The sequence below is a fragment of the Eleutherodactylus coqui genome, unplaced genomic scaffold (assembly GCF_035609145.1).
Source record: "Eleutherodactylus coqui strain aEleCoq1 unplaced genomic scaffold, aEleCoq1.hap1 HAP1_SCAFFOLD_27, whole genome shotgun sequence".
Lineage (NCBI taxonomy): Eukaryota > Metazoa > Chordata > Amphibia > Anura > Eleutherodactylidae > Eleutherodactylus > Eleutherodactylus coqui.
The window spans coordinates 897,622-915,023 of record NW_027102368.1 but is presented as its reverse complement, the minus strand read 5'-3'; positions in this window follow the sequence as shown (position 1 = coordinate 915,023).

The window sequence follows — 17,402 nt, the reverse complement described above, 5'->3', positions numbered from 1 at the left end:
GACATCATAATGGAATTTTGCATTATGACATCATAATGGATTTTTGCATTATGACATCATAATGGATTTTTGCATTATGACATCATAATGGAATTTTGCATTATGACATCATAATGGAATGTTACATTATGACATCATAATGGAATGTTACATTATGACATCGTAATGGAATGTTACATTATGACATCGTAATGGAATTTTACATTATGACATCGTAATGGAATTTTGCATTATGACATCATAATGGGATTTTGCATTATGACATCATAATGGAATGTTGCATTATGACATCATAATGGAATTTTGCATTATGACATCATAATGGAAAGTTGCATTATGACATCATAATGGAATGTTGCATTATGACATCATAATGGAATGTTACATTATGGCATCATAATGGAATGTTACATTATGACATCATAATGGAATGTTGCATTATGACATCATAATGGAATGTTGCTTTATGACATCATAATGGAATGTTGCTTTATGACATCATAATGGAATGTTACATTATGACATCATAATGGAATGTTGCATTTTGACATCATAATTGAATGTTGCATTATGACATCATAATGGAATGTTACATTATGACAACATAATGGAATGTTGCATTATGACATCATAATGGAATGTTACATTATGACATCATAATGGAATGTTGCATTATGACATCATAATGGAATGTTGCTTTATGACATCATAATGGAATTTTACATTATGACATCATAATGGAATTTTGCATTATGACATCATAATGGAATTTTACATTATGACATCATAATGGAATGTTACATTATGACATCATAATGGAATTTTACATTAGGACATTATAATGGAATGTTACATTATGACATCATAATGGAATTTTACATTAGGACATTATAATGGAATGTTGCATTATGACATCATAATGGAATGTTACATTATGACATCATAATGGAATGTTACATTATGACATCATAATGGAATGTTACATTATGACATCATAATGGAATTTTACATTAGGACATCATAATGGAATGTTGCATTATGACATCATAATGGAATGTTACATTATGACATCATAATGGAATTTTGCATTATGACATCATAATGGAATGTTACATTATGACATCATAATGGAATTTTGCATTATGACATCATAATGGAATGTTACATTATGACATCATAATGGAATTTTGCATTATGACATCATAATGGATTTTTGCATTATGACATCATAATGGATTTTTGCATTATGACATCATAATGGAATTTTGCATTATGACATCATAATGGAATGTTACATTATGACATCATAATGGAATGTTACATTATGACATCGTAATGGAATGTTACATTATGACATCGTAATGGAATTTTACATTATGACATCGTAATGGAATTTTGCATTATGACATCATAATGGGATTTTGCATTATGACATCATAATGGAATGTTGCATTATGACATCATAATGGAATTTTGCATTATGACATCATAATGGAAAGTTGCATTATGACATCATAATGGAATGTTACATTATGACATCATAATGGAATTTTGCATTATGACATCATAATGGAATGTTACATTATGACATCATAATGGAATTTTGCATTATGACATCATAATGGATTTTTGCATTATGACATCATAATGGATTTTTGCATTATGACATCATAATGGAATTTTGCATTATGACATCATAATGGAATGTTACATTATGACATCATAATGGAATGTTACATTATGACATCGTAATGGAATGTTACATTATGACATCGTAATGGAATTTTACATTATGACATCGTAATGGAATTTTGCATTATGACATCATAATGGGATTTTGCATTATGACATCATAATGGAATGTTGCATTATGACATCATAATGGAATTTTGCATTATGACATCATAATGGAAAGTTGCATTATGACATCATAATGGAATGTTGCATTATGACATCATAATGGAATGTTACATTATGGCATCATAATGGAATGTTACATTATGACATCATAATGGAATGTTGCATTATGACATCATAATGGAATGTTGCTTTATGACATCATAATGGAATGTTGCTTTATGACATCATAATGGAATGTTACATTATGACATCATAATGGAATGTTGCATTATGACATCATAATTGAATGTTGCATTATGACATCATAATGGAATGTTACATTATGACAACATAATGGAATGTTGCATTATGACATCATAATGGAATGTTACATTATGACATCATAATGGAATGTTGCATTATGACATCATAATGGAATGTTGCTTTATGACATCATAATGGAATTTTACATTATGACATCATAATGGAATTTTGCATTATGACATCATAATGGAATGTTACATTATGACATCATAATGGAATTTTACATTATGACATCGTAATGGAATGTTACATTATGACATCATAATGGAATTTTGCATTATGACATCATAATGGAATGTTACATTATGACATCATAATGGAATTTTACATTATGACATCATAATGGAATTTTGCATTATGACATCATAATGGAATATTGCTTTATGACATCATAATGGAATTTTACATTATGACATCGTAACGGAATTTTGCATTATGACATCATAATGGAATTTTACATTATGATATCATAATGGATTTTGCATTATGACATCATAATGGAATTTTGCATTATGACATCATAATGGAATTTTACATTATGATATCATAATGGAATTTTGCATTATGACATCATAATGGAATTTTGCATTATGACATCATAATGGAATGTTGCATTATGACATCATAATGGAATTTTGCATTATGACATCATAATGGAATTTTGCATTATGACATCATAATGGAATGTTGCATTATGACATCATAATGGAATGTTGCATTATGACATCATAATGGAATTTTACATTATGACATCATAATGGAATGTTACATTATGACATCATAATGGAATTTTACATTAGGACATTATAATGGAATGTTACATTATGACATCATAATGGAATTTTACATTAGGACATTATAATGGAATGTTGCATTATGACATCATAATGTAATTTTGCATTATGACATCATAATGGAATGTTACATTATGACATCATAATGGAATTTTGCATTATGACATCATAATGGAATGTTACATTATGACATCATAATGGATTTTTACATTATGACATCATAATGGAAAGTTACATTATGACATCATAATGGAATTTGACATTATGACATCATAATGGAATTTTGCATTATGGCATCATAATGGAATTTTGCATTATGACATAATAATGGACTTTTGCATTATGACATCATAATGGAATTTTGCATTATGACATCATAATAGAATTTTACATTGTGACATCATAATCGAATTTTGCATTATGACATCATAATGGAATGTTACATTATGACATCATAATGGAATGTTACATTATGACATCATAATGGAATTTTACATTATGACATCATGGAATTTTGTATTATGACATCATAATGGAATGTTACATTATGACATCATGGAATTTTGTATTATGACATCATAATGGAATGTTACATTATGACATCATAATGGAATTTTGCATTATGACATCATAATGGAACTTTACATTATGACATCATAATGTAATTTTACATTATGACATCATAATGTAATTTTGCATTATGACATCATAATGGAATGTTACATTACGACATCATAATGGAATTTTGCATTATGACATCATAATGGAATCTTACATTATGACATCATAATGGAATTTTGCATTATGATATCATAATGGAATCTTACATTATGACATCATAATGGAATTTTGCATTATGACATCATCATGGAATTTTACATTATGGCATCATCATGGAGTTTTACATTATGACATCATAATGGAGTTTTACATTATGACATCATAATGGAATTTTGCATTATGGCATCATAATGGAGTTTTACATTATGACATCATAATGGAATTTTGCATTATGACATCATAATGGAATTTTGCATTATGACATCATAATGGAATTTTGCATTATGACATCATAATGGAATTTTACATTATGACATCATAATGGAATGTTACATTATGACATCATAATGGAATTTTACATTAGGACATTATAATGGAATGTTACATTATGACATCATAATGGAATTTTACATTAGGACATTATAATGGAATGTTGCATTATGACATCATAATGGAATGTTACATTATGACATCATAATGGAATGTTACATTATGACATCATAATGGAATGTTACATTATGACATCATAATGGAATTTTACATTAGGACATCATAATGGAATGTTGCATTATGACATCATAATGGAATGTTACATTATGACATCATAATGGAATTTTGCATTATGACATCATAATGGAATGTTACATTATGACATCATAATGGAATTTTGCATTATGACATCTTAATGGAATGTTGCATTATGACATCATAATGGAATGTTACATTATGACATCATAATGGAATGTTGCATTATGACATCATAATGGAATGTTACATTATGACATCATAATGGAATTTTGCATTATGACATCATAATTGAATTTTGCATTATGACATCATAATGGAATGTTGCATTATGACTAGAGATGAGCGAACGTACTCGTTACGAGTACTTATGCACCCGAATACCGCGCTTTGCGAGTACTTCAGTACTCGCGCGCAAATATTCGGGGGGCGCCGGGGGGCGGGGAGAGGCGTGGCGGTGCGGGGGGGTAGCAGCGGGGAACAGGGGGGAGCCCTCTCTCTCTCCCTCTCCCCCCCACTCCCCACTGCTACCCCCCGTGCTCCCACGGCGCCCCCCGAACTTTTTCGCCCGAGTACGGAAGTACTCGGAGTTCGCGGTGTTCGGGCGAAAAAGGGGCGTGGCCGAACACGTTTGCTCATCTCTAATTATGACATCATAATGGAATGTTACATTATGACATCATAATGGAATGTTGCATTATGACATCAGAATGGAATGTTGCATTATGACATCATAATGGAATGTTGCATTATGACATCATAATGGAATGTTACATTATGACATCATAATGGAATTTTGCATTATGACATCATAATGGAATGTTACATTATGACATCATAATGGAATTTTGCATTATGACATCATAATGGAATGTTGCATTATGACATCATAATGTAATTTTGCATTATGACATCATAATGGAATGTTACATTATGACATCATAATGGAATTTTGCATTATGACATCATAATGGAATGTTACATTATGACATCATAATGGATTTTTACATTATGACATCATAATGGAAAGTTACATTATGACATCATAATGGAATTTGACATTATGACATCATAATGGAATTTTGCATTATGGCATCATAATGGAATTTTGCATTATGACATAATAATGGACTTTTGCATTATGACATCATAATGGAATTTTGCATTATGACATCATAATAGAATTTTACATTGTGACATCATAATCGAATTTTGCATTATGACATCATAATGGAATGTTACATTATGACATCATAATGGAATGTTACATTATGACATCATAATGGAATTTTACATTATGACATCATGGAATTTTGTATTATGACATCATAATGGAATGTTACATTATGACATCATGGAATTTTGTATTATGACATCATAATGGAATGTTACATTATGACATCATAATGGAATTTTGCATTATGACATCATAATGGAATTTTGCATTATGACATCATAATCGAATGTTACATTATGACATCATAATGGAATTTTGCATTATGACATCATAATGGAATGTTACATTATGACATCATAATGGAATTTTGCATTATGACATCATAATGGAATCTTACATTATGACATAATGGAATCTTACATTATGACATCATAATGGAATTTTGCATTATGACATCATAATGGAATGTTACATTATGACATCATAATAGAATTTTGCACTATGACATCATAATGGAATTTTACATTATGACATCATAATGGAATTTTAAATTATGACATCATAATGGAATTTTGCATTATGACATCATAATGGAATTTTGCATTATGACATCATAAGGGAATTTTACATTATGACATCATAATGGAATTTTGCATTATGACATCATGGAACTTTACATTATGACATCATAATGGAATTTTGCATTATGACATCATAATGGAACTTTACATTATGACATCATAATGTAATTTTACATTATGACATCATAATGTAATTTTGCATTATGACATCATAATGGAATGTTACATTACGACATCATAATGGAATTTTGCATTATGACATCATAATGGAATCTTACATTATGACATCATAATGGAATTTTGCATTATGATATCATAATGGAATCTTACATTATGACATCATAATGGAATTTTGCATTATGACATCATCATGGAATTTTACATTATGGCATCATCATGGAGTTTTACATTATGACATCATAATGGAGTTTTACATTATGACATCATAATGGAATTTTGCATTATGGCATCATAATGGAGTTTTACATTATGACATCATAATGGAATTTTGCATTATGACATCATAATGGAATTTTGCATTATGACATCATAATGGAATTTTGCATTATGACATCATAATGGAATTTTACATTATGACATCATAATGGAATGTTACATTATGACATCATAATGGAATTTTACATTAGGACATTATAATGGAATGTTACATTATGACATCATAATGGAATTTTACATTAGGACATTATAATGGAATGTTGCATTATGACATCATAATGGAATGTTACATTATGACATCATAATGGAATGTTACATTATGACATCATAATGGAATGTTACATTATGACATCATAATGGAATTTTACATTAGGACATCATAATGGAATGTTGCATTATGACATCATAATGGAATGTTACATTATGACATCATAATGGAATTTTGCATTATGACATCATAATGGAATGTTACATTATGACATCATAATGGAATTTTACATTATGACATAATAATGGAATTTTACATTATGACATCATAATGGAATTTTGCATTATGACATCATAATGGAATGTTACATTATGACATCATAATGGAATTTTGCATTATGACATCTTAATGGAATGTTGCATTATGACATCATAATGGAATGTTACATTATGACATCATAATGGAATGTTGCATTATGACATCATAATGGAATGTTACATTATGACATCATAATGGAATTTTGCATTATGACATCATAATTGAATTTTGCATTATGACATCATAATGGAATGTTGCATTATGACTAGAGATGAGCGAACGTACTCGTTACGAGTACTTATGCACCCGAATACCGCGCTTTGCGAGTACTTCAGTACTCGCGCGCAAATATTCGGGGGGCGCCGGGGGGCGGGGAGAGGCGTGGCGGTGCGGGGGGGTAGCAGCGGGGAACAGGGGGGAGCCCTCTCTCTCTCCCTCTCCCCCCCACTCCCCACTGCTACCCCCCGTGCTCCCACGGCGCCCCCCGAACTTTTTCGCCCGAGTACGGAAGTACTCGGAGTTCGCGGTGTTCGGGCGAAAAAGGGGCGTGGCCGAACACGTTTGCTCATCTCTAATTATGACATCATAATGGAATGTTACATTATGACATCATAATGGAATGTTGCATTATGACATCAGAATGGAATGTTGCATTATGACATCATAATGGAATGTTGCATTATGACATCATAATGGAATGTTACATTATGACATCATAATGGAATTTTGCATTATGACATCATAATGGAATGTTACATTATGACATCATAATGGAATTTTGCATTATGACATCATAATGGAATGTTGCATTATGACATCATAATGGAATTTTGCATTATGACATCATAATGGAATGTTACATTATGACATCATAATGGAATTTTGCATTATGACATCATAATGGAATGTTACATTATGACATCATAATGGATTTTTACATTATGACATCATAATGGAAAGTTACATTATGACATCATAATGGAATTTGACATTATGACATCATAATGGAATTTTGCATTATGGCATCATAATGGAATTTTGCATTATGACATAATAATGGACTTTTGCATTATGACATCATAATGGAATTTTGCATTATGACATCATAATAGAATTTTACATTGTGACATCATAATCGAATTTTGCATTATGACATCATAATGGAATGTTACATTATGACATCATAATGGAATGTTACATTATGACATCATAATGGAATTTTACATTATGACATCATGGAATTTTGTATTATGACATCATAATGGAATGTTACATTATGACATCATGGAATTTTGTATTATGACATCATAATGGAATGTTACATTATGACATCATAATGGAATTTTGCATTATGACATCATAATGGAATTTTGCATTATGACATCATAATGGAATTTAACATTATGACATCATAATGGAATTTTGCATTATGACATCATAATGGAATTTTACATTATGACATCATAATGGAATGTTACATTATGACATCATAATGGAATTTTACATTATGACATCATAATGAAATTTTGCATTATGACATCATAATGGAACTTTACATTATGACATCATAATGGAATTTTACATTATGACATCATAATGGAATTTTGCATTATGACATCATAATGGAATTTTGCATTATGACATCATAATGGAAAGTTACATTATGACATCATAATGGAATTTTACATTATGACATCATAATGGAATTTTACATTATGACATCATAATGGAATTTTACATTATGACATCATAATGGAATTTTGCATTATGACATCATAATGGAATTTTGCATTATGACATGATAATGGAATTTTCCATTATGACATCATAATGGAATTTTACATTATGACATCATAATGGAATTTTGCATTATGACATCATAATGGAACTTTACATTATGACATCATAATGGAATTTTACATTATGACATCATAATGGAATTTTGCATTATGACATGATAATGGAATTTTGCATTATGACATCATAATGGAAAGTTACATTATGACATCATAATGGAATTTTACATTATGACATCATAATGGAATTTTACATTATGACATCATAATGGAATTTTACATTATGACATCATAATGGAATTTTGCATTATGACATCATAATGGAATTTTGCATTATGACATGATAATGGAATTTTCCATTATGACATCATAATGGAATTTTACATTATGACATCATAATGGAATTTTGCATTATGACATCATAATGGAATTTTACATTATGACATCATAATGGAATTTTGCATTATGACATCATAATGGAATCTTACATTATGACATAATGGAATTTTGCATTATGACATCATAATGGAATCTTACATTATGACATCATAATGGAATTTTGCATTATGACATCATAATGGAATCTTACATTATGACATCATAATGGAATTTTGCATTATGACATCATAATGGAATTTTGCATTATGACATCATAATGGAATTTTACATTATGACATCATAATGGAATTTTGCATTATGACATCATAATGGAATGTTGCATTATGACATCATAATGGAATGTTACATTATGACATCATAATGGAATTTTGCATTATGACATCATAATGGAATTTTACATTATGACATCATAATGGAATTTTGCATTATGACATCATAATGGAATTTTACATTATGACATCATAATGGAATTTTGCATTATGACATCATAATGGAATTTTGCATTATGACATCATAATCGAATGTTACATTATGACATCATAATGGAATTTTGCATTATGACATCATAATGGAATGTTACATTATGACATCATAATGGAATTTTGCATTATGACATCATAATGGAATCTTACATTATGACATAATGGAATTTTGCATTATGACATCATAATGGAATCTTACATTATGACATCATAATGGAATTTTGCATTATGACATCATAATGGAATCTTACATTATGACATCATAATGGAATTTTGCATTATGACATCATAATGGAATTTTGCATTATGACATAATAATGGACTTTTGCATTATGACATCATAATGGAATTTTGCATTATGACATCATAATAGAATTTTACATTGTGACATCATAATCGAATTTTGCATTATGACATCATAATGGAATGTTACATTATGACATCATAATGGAATGTTACATTATGACATCATAATGGAATTTTACATTATGACATCATGGAATTTTGTATTATGACATCATAATGGAATGTTACATTATGACATCATGGAATTTTGTATTATGACATCATAATGGAATGTTACATTATGACATCATAATGGAATTTTGCATTATGACATCATAATGGAATTTTGCATTATGACATCATAATGGAATTTAACATTATGACATCATAATGGAATTTTGCATTATGACATCATAATGGAATTTTACATTATGACATCATAATGGAATGTTACATTATGACATCATAATGGAATTTTACATTATGACATCATAATGGAATTTTGCATTATGACATCATAATGGAACTTTACATTATGACATCATAATGGAATTTTGCATTATGACATCATAATGGAACTTTGCATTATGACATCATAATGGAATTTTACATTATGACATCATAATGGAATTTTGCATTATGACATCATAATGGAATTTTGCATTATGACATCATAATGGAAAGTTACATTATGACATCATAATGGAATTTTACATTATGACATCATAATGGAATTTTACATTTTGACATCATAATGGAATTTTACATTATGACATCATAATGGAATTTTGCATTATGACATCATAATGGAATTTTGCATTATGACATGATAATGGAATTTTCCATTATGACATCATAATGGAATTTTACATTATGACATCATAATGGAATTTTGCATTATGACATCATAATGGAATTTTACATTATGACATCATAATGGAATTTTGCATTATGACATCATAATGGAATCTTACATTATGACATAATGGAATTTTGCATTATGACATCATAATGGAATCTTACATTATGACATCATAATGGAATTTTGCATTATGACATCATAATGGAATCTTACATTATGACATCATAATGGAATTTTGCATTATGACATCATAATGGAATTTTGCATTATGACATCATAATGGAATTTTACATTATGACATCATAATGGAATTTTGCATTATGACATCATAATGGAATGTTGCATTATGACATCATAATGGAATGTTACATTATGACATCATAATGGAATTTTGCATTATGACATCATAATGGAATTTTACATTATGACATCATAATGGAATTTTGCATTATGACATCATAATGGAATTTTGCATTATGACATCATAATGGAATTTTGCATTATGACATAATGGAATTTAACATTATGACATCATAATGGAATGTTACATTATGACATCATAATGGAACGTTACATTATGACATTATAATGGAACTTTACATTATGACATCATAATGGAATTTTACATTATGACATCATAATGGAATTTTGCATTATGACATCATAATGGAATTTTACATTATGACATCATAATGGAATTTTGCATTATGACATCATAATGGAATTTTACATTATGACATAATGGAATTTTGCATTATGACATCATAATGGAATCTTACATTATGACATCATAATGGAATTTTGCATTATGACATCATAATGGAATCTTACATTATGACATCATAATGGAATTTTGCATTATGACATCATAATGGAATTTTGCATTATGACATCATAATGGAATTTTACATTATGACATCATAATGGAATTTTGCATTATGACATCATAATGGAATGTTGCATTATGACATCATAATGGAATGTTACATTATGACATCATAATGGAATTTTGCATTATGACATCATAATGGAATTTTACTTTATGACATCATAATGGAATTTTACATTATGACATCATAATGGAATTTTACATTATGACATCATAATGGAATTTTGCATTATGACATCATAATGGAATTTTGCATTATGACATGATAATGGAATTTTCCATTATGACATCATAATGGAATTTTACATTATGACATCATAATGGAATTTTGCATTATGACATCATAATGGAATTTTACATTATGACATCATAATGGAATTTTGCATTATGACATCATAATGGAATCTTACATTATGACATAATGGAATTTTGCATTATGACATCATAATGGAATCTTACATTATGACATCATAATGGAATTTTGCATTATGACATCATAATGGAATCTTACATTATGACATCATAATGGAATTTTGCATTATGACATCATAATGGAATTTTGCATTATGACATCATAATGGAATTTTACATTATGACATCATAATGGAATTTTGCATTATGACATCATAATGGAATGTTGCATTATGACATCATAATGGAATGTTACATTATGACATCATAATGGAATTTTGCATTATGACATCATAATGGAATTTTACATTATGACATCATAATGGAATTTTGCATTATGACATCATAATGGAATTTTACATTATGACATCATAATGGAATTTTGCATTATGACATCATAATGGAATTTTGCATTATGACATCATAATCGAATGTTACATTATGACATCATAATGGAATTTTGCATTATGACATCATAATGGAATGTTACATTATGACATCATAATGGAATTTTGCATTATGACATCATAATGGAATCTTACATTATGACATAATGGAATTTTGCATTATGACATCATAATGGAATCTTACATTATGACATCATAATGGAATTTTGCATTATGACATCATAATGGAATCTTACATTATGACATCATAATGGAATTTTGCATTATGACATCATAATGGAATTTTGCATTATGACATAATAATGGACTTTTGCATTATGACATCATAATGGAATTTTGCATTATGACATCATAATAGAATTTTACATTGTGACATCATAATCGAATTTTGCATTATGACATCATAATGGAATGTTACATTATGACATCATAATGGAATGTTACATTATGACATCATAATGGAATTTTACATTATGACATCATGGAATTTTGTATTATGACATCATAATGGAATGTTACATTATGACATCATGGAATTTTGTATTATGACATCATAATGGAATGTTACATTATGACATCATAATGGAATTTTGCATTATGACATCATAATGGAATTTTGCATTATGACATCATAATGGAATTTAACATTATGACATCATAATGGAATTTTGCATTATGACATCATAATGGAATTTTACATTATGACATCATAATGGAATGTTACATTATGACATCATAATGGAATTTTACATTATGACATCATAATGGAATTTTGCATTATGACATCATAATGGAACTTTACATTATGACATCATAATGGAATTTTGCATTATGACATCATAATGGAACTTTGCATTATGACATCATAATGGAATTTTACATTATGACATCATAATGGAATTTTGCATTATGACATCATAATGGAATTTTGCATTATGACATCATAATGGAAAGTTACATTATGACATCATAATGGAATTTTACATTATGACATCATAATGGAATTTTACATTATGAAATCATAATGGAATTTTACATTATGACATCATAATGGAATTTTGCATTATGACATCATAATGGAATTTTGCATTATGACATGATAATGGAATTTTCCATTATGACATCATAATGGAATTTTACATTATGACATCATAATGGAATTTTGCATTATGACATCATAATGGAATTTTACATTATGACATCATAATGGAATTTTGCATTATGACATCATAATGGAATCTTACATTATGACATAATGGAATTTTGCATTATGACATCATAATGGAATCTTACATTATGACATCATAATGGAATTTTGCATTATGACATCATAATGGAATCTTACATTATGACATCATAATGGAATTTTGCATTATGACATCATAATGGAATTTTGCATTATGACATCATAATGGAATTTTACATTATGACATCATAATGGAATTTTGCATTATGACATCATAATGGAATGTTGCATTATGACATCATAATGGAATGTTACATTATGACATCATAATGGAATTTTGCATTATGACATCATAATGGAATTTTACATTATGACATCATAATGGAATTTTGCATTATGACATCATAATGGAATTTTGCATTATGACATAATGGAATTTAACATTATGACATCATAATGGAATGTTACATTATGACATCATAATGGAACGTTACATTATGACATTATAATGGAACTTTACATTATGACATCATAATGGAATTTTACATTATGACATCATAATGGAATTTTGCATTATGACATCATAATGGAATTTTACATTATGACATCATAATGGAATTTTGCATTATGACATCATAATGGAATCTTACATTATGACATAATGGAATTTTGCATTATGACATCATAATGGAATCTTACATTATGACATCATAATGGAATTTTGCATTATGACATCATAATGGAATCTTACATTATGACATCATAATGGAATTTTGCATTATGACATCATAATGGAATTTTGCATTATGACATCATAATGGAATTTTACATTATGACATCATAATGGAATTTTGCATTATGACATCATAATGGAATGTTGCATTATGACATCATAATGGAATGTTACATTATGACATCATAATGGAATTTTGCATTATGACATCATAATGGAATTTTACTTTATGACATCATAATGGAATTTTGCACTATGACATCATAATGGAATTTTGCATTATGACATAATGGAATTTAACATTATGACATCATAATGGAATGTTACATTATGACATCATAATGGAACGTTACATTATGACATTATAATGGAACTTTACATTATGACATCATAATGGAATTTTACATTATGACATCATAATGGAATTTTGCATTATGACATCATAATGGAATTTTGCATTATGACATCATAATGGAAAGTTACATTATGACATCATAATGGAATTTTACATTATGACATCATAATGGAATTTTACATTATGACATCATAATGGAATTTTACATTATGACATCATAATGGAATTTTGCATTATGACATCATAATGGAATTTTGCATTATGACATCATAATGGAATTTTACATTATGACATCATAATGGAATTTTGCATTATGACATCATAATGGAATTTTACATTATGACATCATAATGGAATTTTGCATTATGACATCATAATGGAATCTTACATTATGACATAATGGAATTTTGCATTATGACATCATAATGGAATTTTCCATTATGACATCATAATGGAATTTTACATTATGACATCATAATGGAATTTTGCATTATGACATCATAATGGAATTTTACATTATGACATCATAATGGAATTTTGCATTATGACATCATAATGGAATCTTACATTATGACATAATGGAATTTTGCATTATGACATCATAATGGAATCTTACATTATGACATCATAATGGAATTTTGCATTATGACATCATAATGGAATTTTGCATTATGACATCATAATGGAATTTTACATTATGACATCATAATGGAATTTTGCATTATGACATCATAATGGAATGTTGCATTATGACATCATAATGGAATGTTACATTATGACATCATAATGGAATTTTGCATTATGACATCATAATGGAATTTTACATTATGACATCATAATGGAATTTTGCATTATGACATCATAATGGAATTTTACATTATGACATCATAATGGAATTTTGCATTATGACATCATAATGGAATTTTGCATTATGACATCATAATCGAATGTTACATTATGACATCATAATGGAATTTTGCATTATGACATCATAATGGAATGTTACATTATGACATCATAATGGAATTTTGCATTATGACATCATAATGGAATCTTACATTATGACATAATGGAATTTTGCATTATGACATCATAATGGAATCTTACATTATGACATCATAATGGAATTTTGCATTATGACATCATAATGGAATCTTACATTATGACATCATAATGGAATTTTGCATTATGACATCATAATGGAATGTTACATTATGACATCATAATAGAATTTTGCACTATGACATCATAATGGAACTTTACATTATGACATCATAATGGAATTTTAAATTATGACATCATAATGGAATTTTGCATTATGACATCATGGAACTTTACATTATGACATCATAATGGAATTTTGCATTATGACATCATAATGGAACTTTACATTATGACATCATAATGTAATTTTACATTATGACATCATAATGTAATTTTGCATTATGACATCATAATGGAATGTTACATTACGACATCATAATGGAATTTTGCATTATGACATCATAATGGAATCTTACATTATGACATCATAATGGAATTTTGCATTATGATATCATAATGGAATCTTACATTATGACATCATAATGGAATTTTGCATTATGGCATCATAATGGAGTTTTACATTATGACATCATAATGGAGTTTTACATTATGACATCATAATGGAATTTTGCATTATGGCATCATAATGGAGTTTTACATTATGACATCATAATGGAATTTTGCATTATGACATCATAATGGAATTTTGCATTATGACATCATAATGGAATTTTGCATTATGACATCATAATGGAATTTTACATTATGACATCATAATGGAATGTTACATTATGACATCATAATGGAATTTTACATTAGGACATTATAATGGAATGTTACATTATGACATCATAATGGAATTTTACATTAGGACATTATAATGGAATGTTGCATTATGACATCATAATGGAATGTTACATTATGACATCATAATGGAATTTTACATTAGGACATCATAATGGAATGTTGCATTATGACATCATAATTGAATGTTACATTATGACATAATAATGGAATGTTGCATTATGACATCATAATGGAATTTTACATAATGACATCATAATGGAATTTTGCATTATGACATAATAGAATATTGCATTATGACATCATAATGGAATTTTGCATTATGACATCATAATGGAATGTTACATTATGACATCATAATGGAATTTTGCATTATGACATCATAATGGAATGTTACATTATGACATCATAATGGAATTTTACATTATGACATCATAATGGAATTTTACATTATGACATCATAATGGAATTTTGCATTATGACATCATAATGGAATGTTACATTATGACATCATAATGGAATTTTGCATTATGACATCTTAATGGAATGTTGCATTATGACATCATAATGGAATGTTACATTATGACATCATAATGGAATGTTGCATTATGACATCATAATGGAATGTTACATTATGACATCATAATGGAATTTTGCATTATGACATCATAATGGAATGTTGCATTATGACTAGAGATGAGCGAACGTACTCGTTACGAGTACTTATGCACCCGAATACCGCGCTTT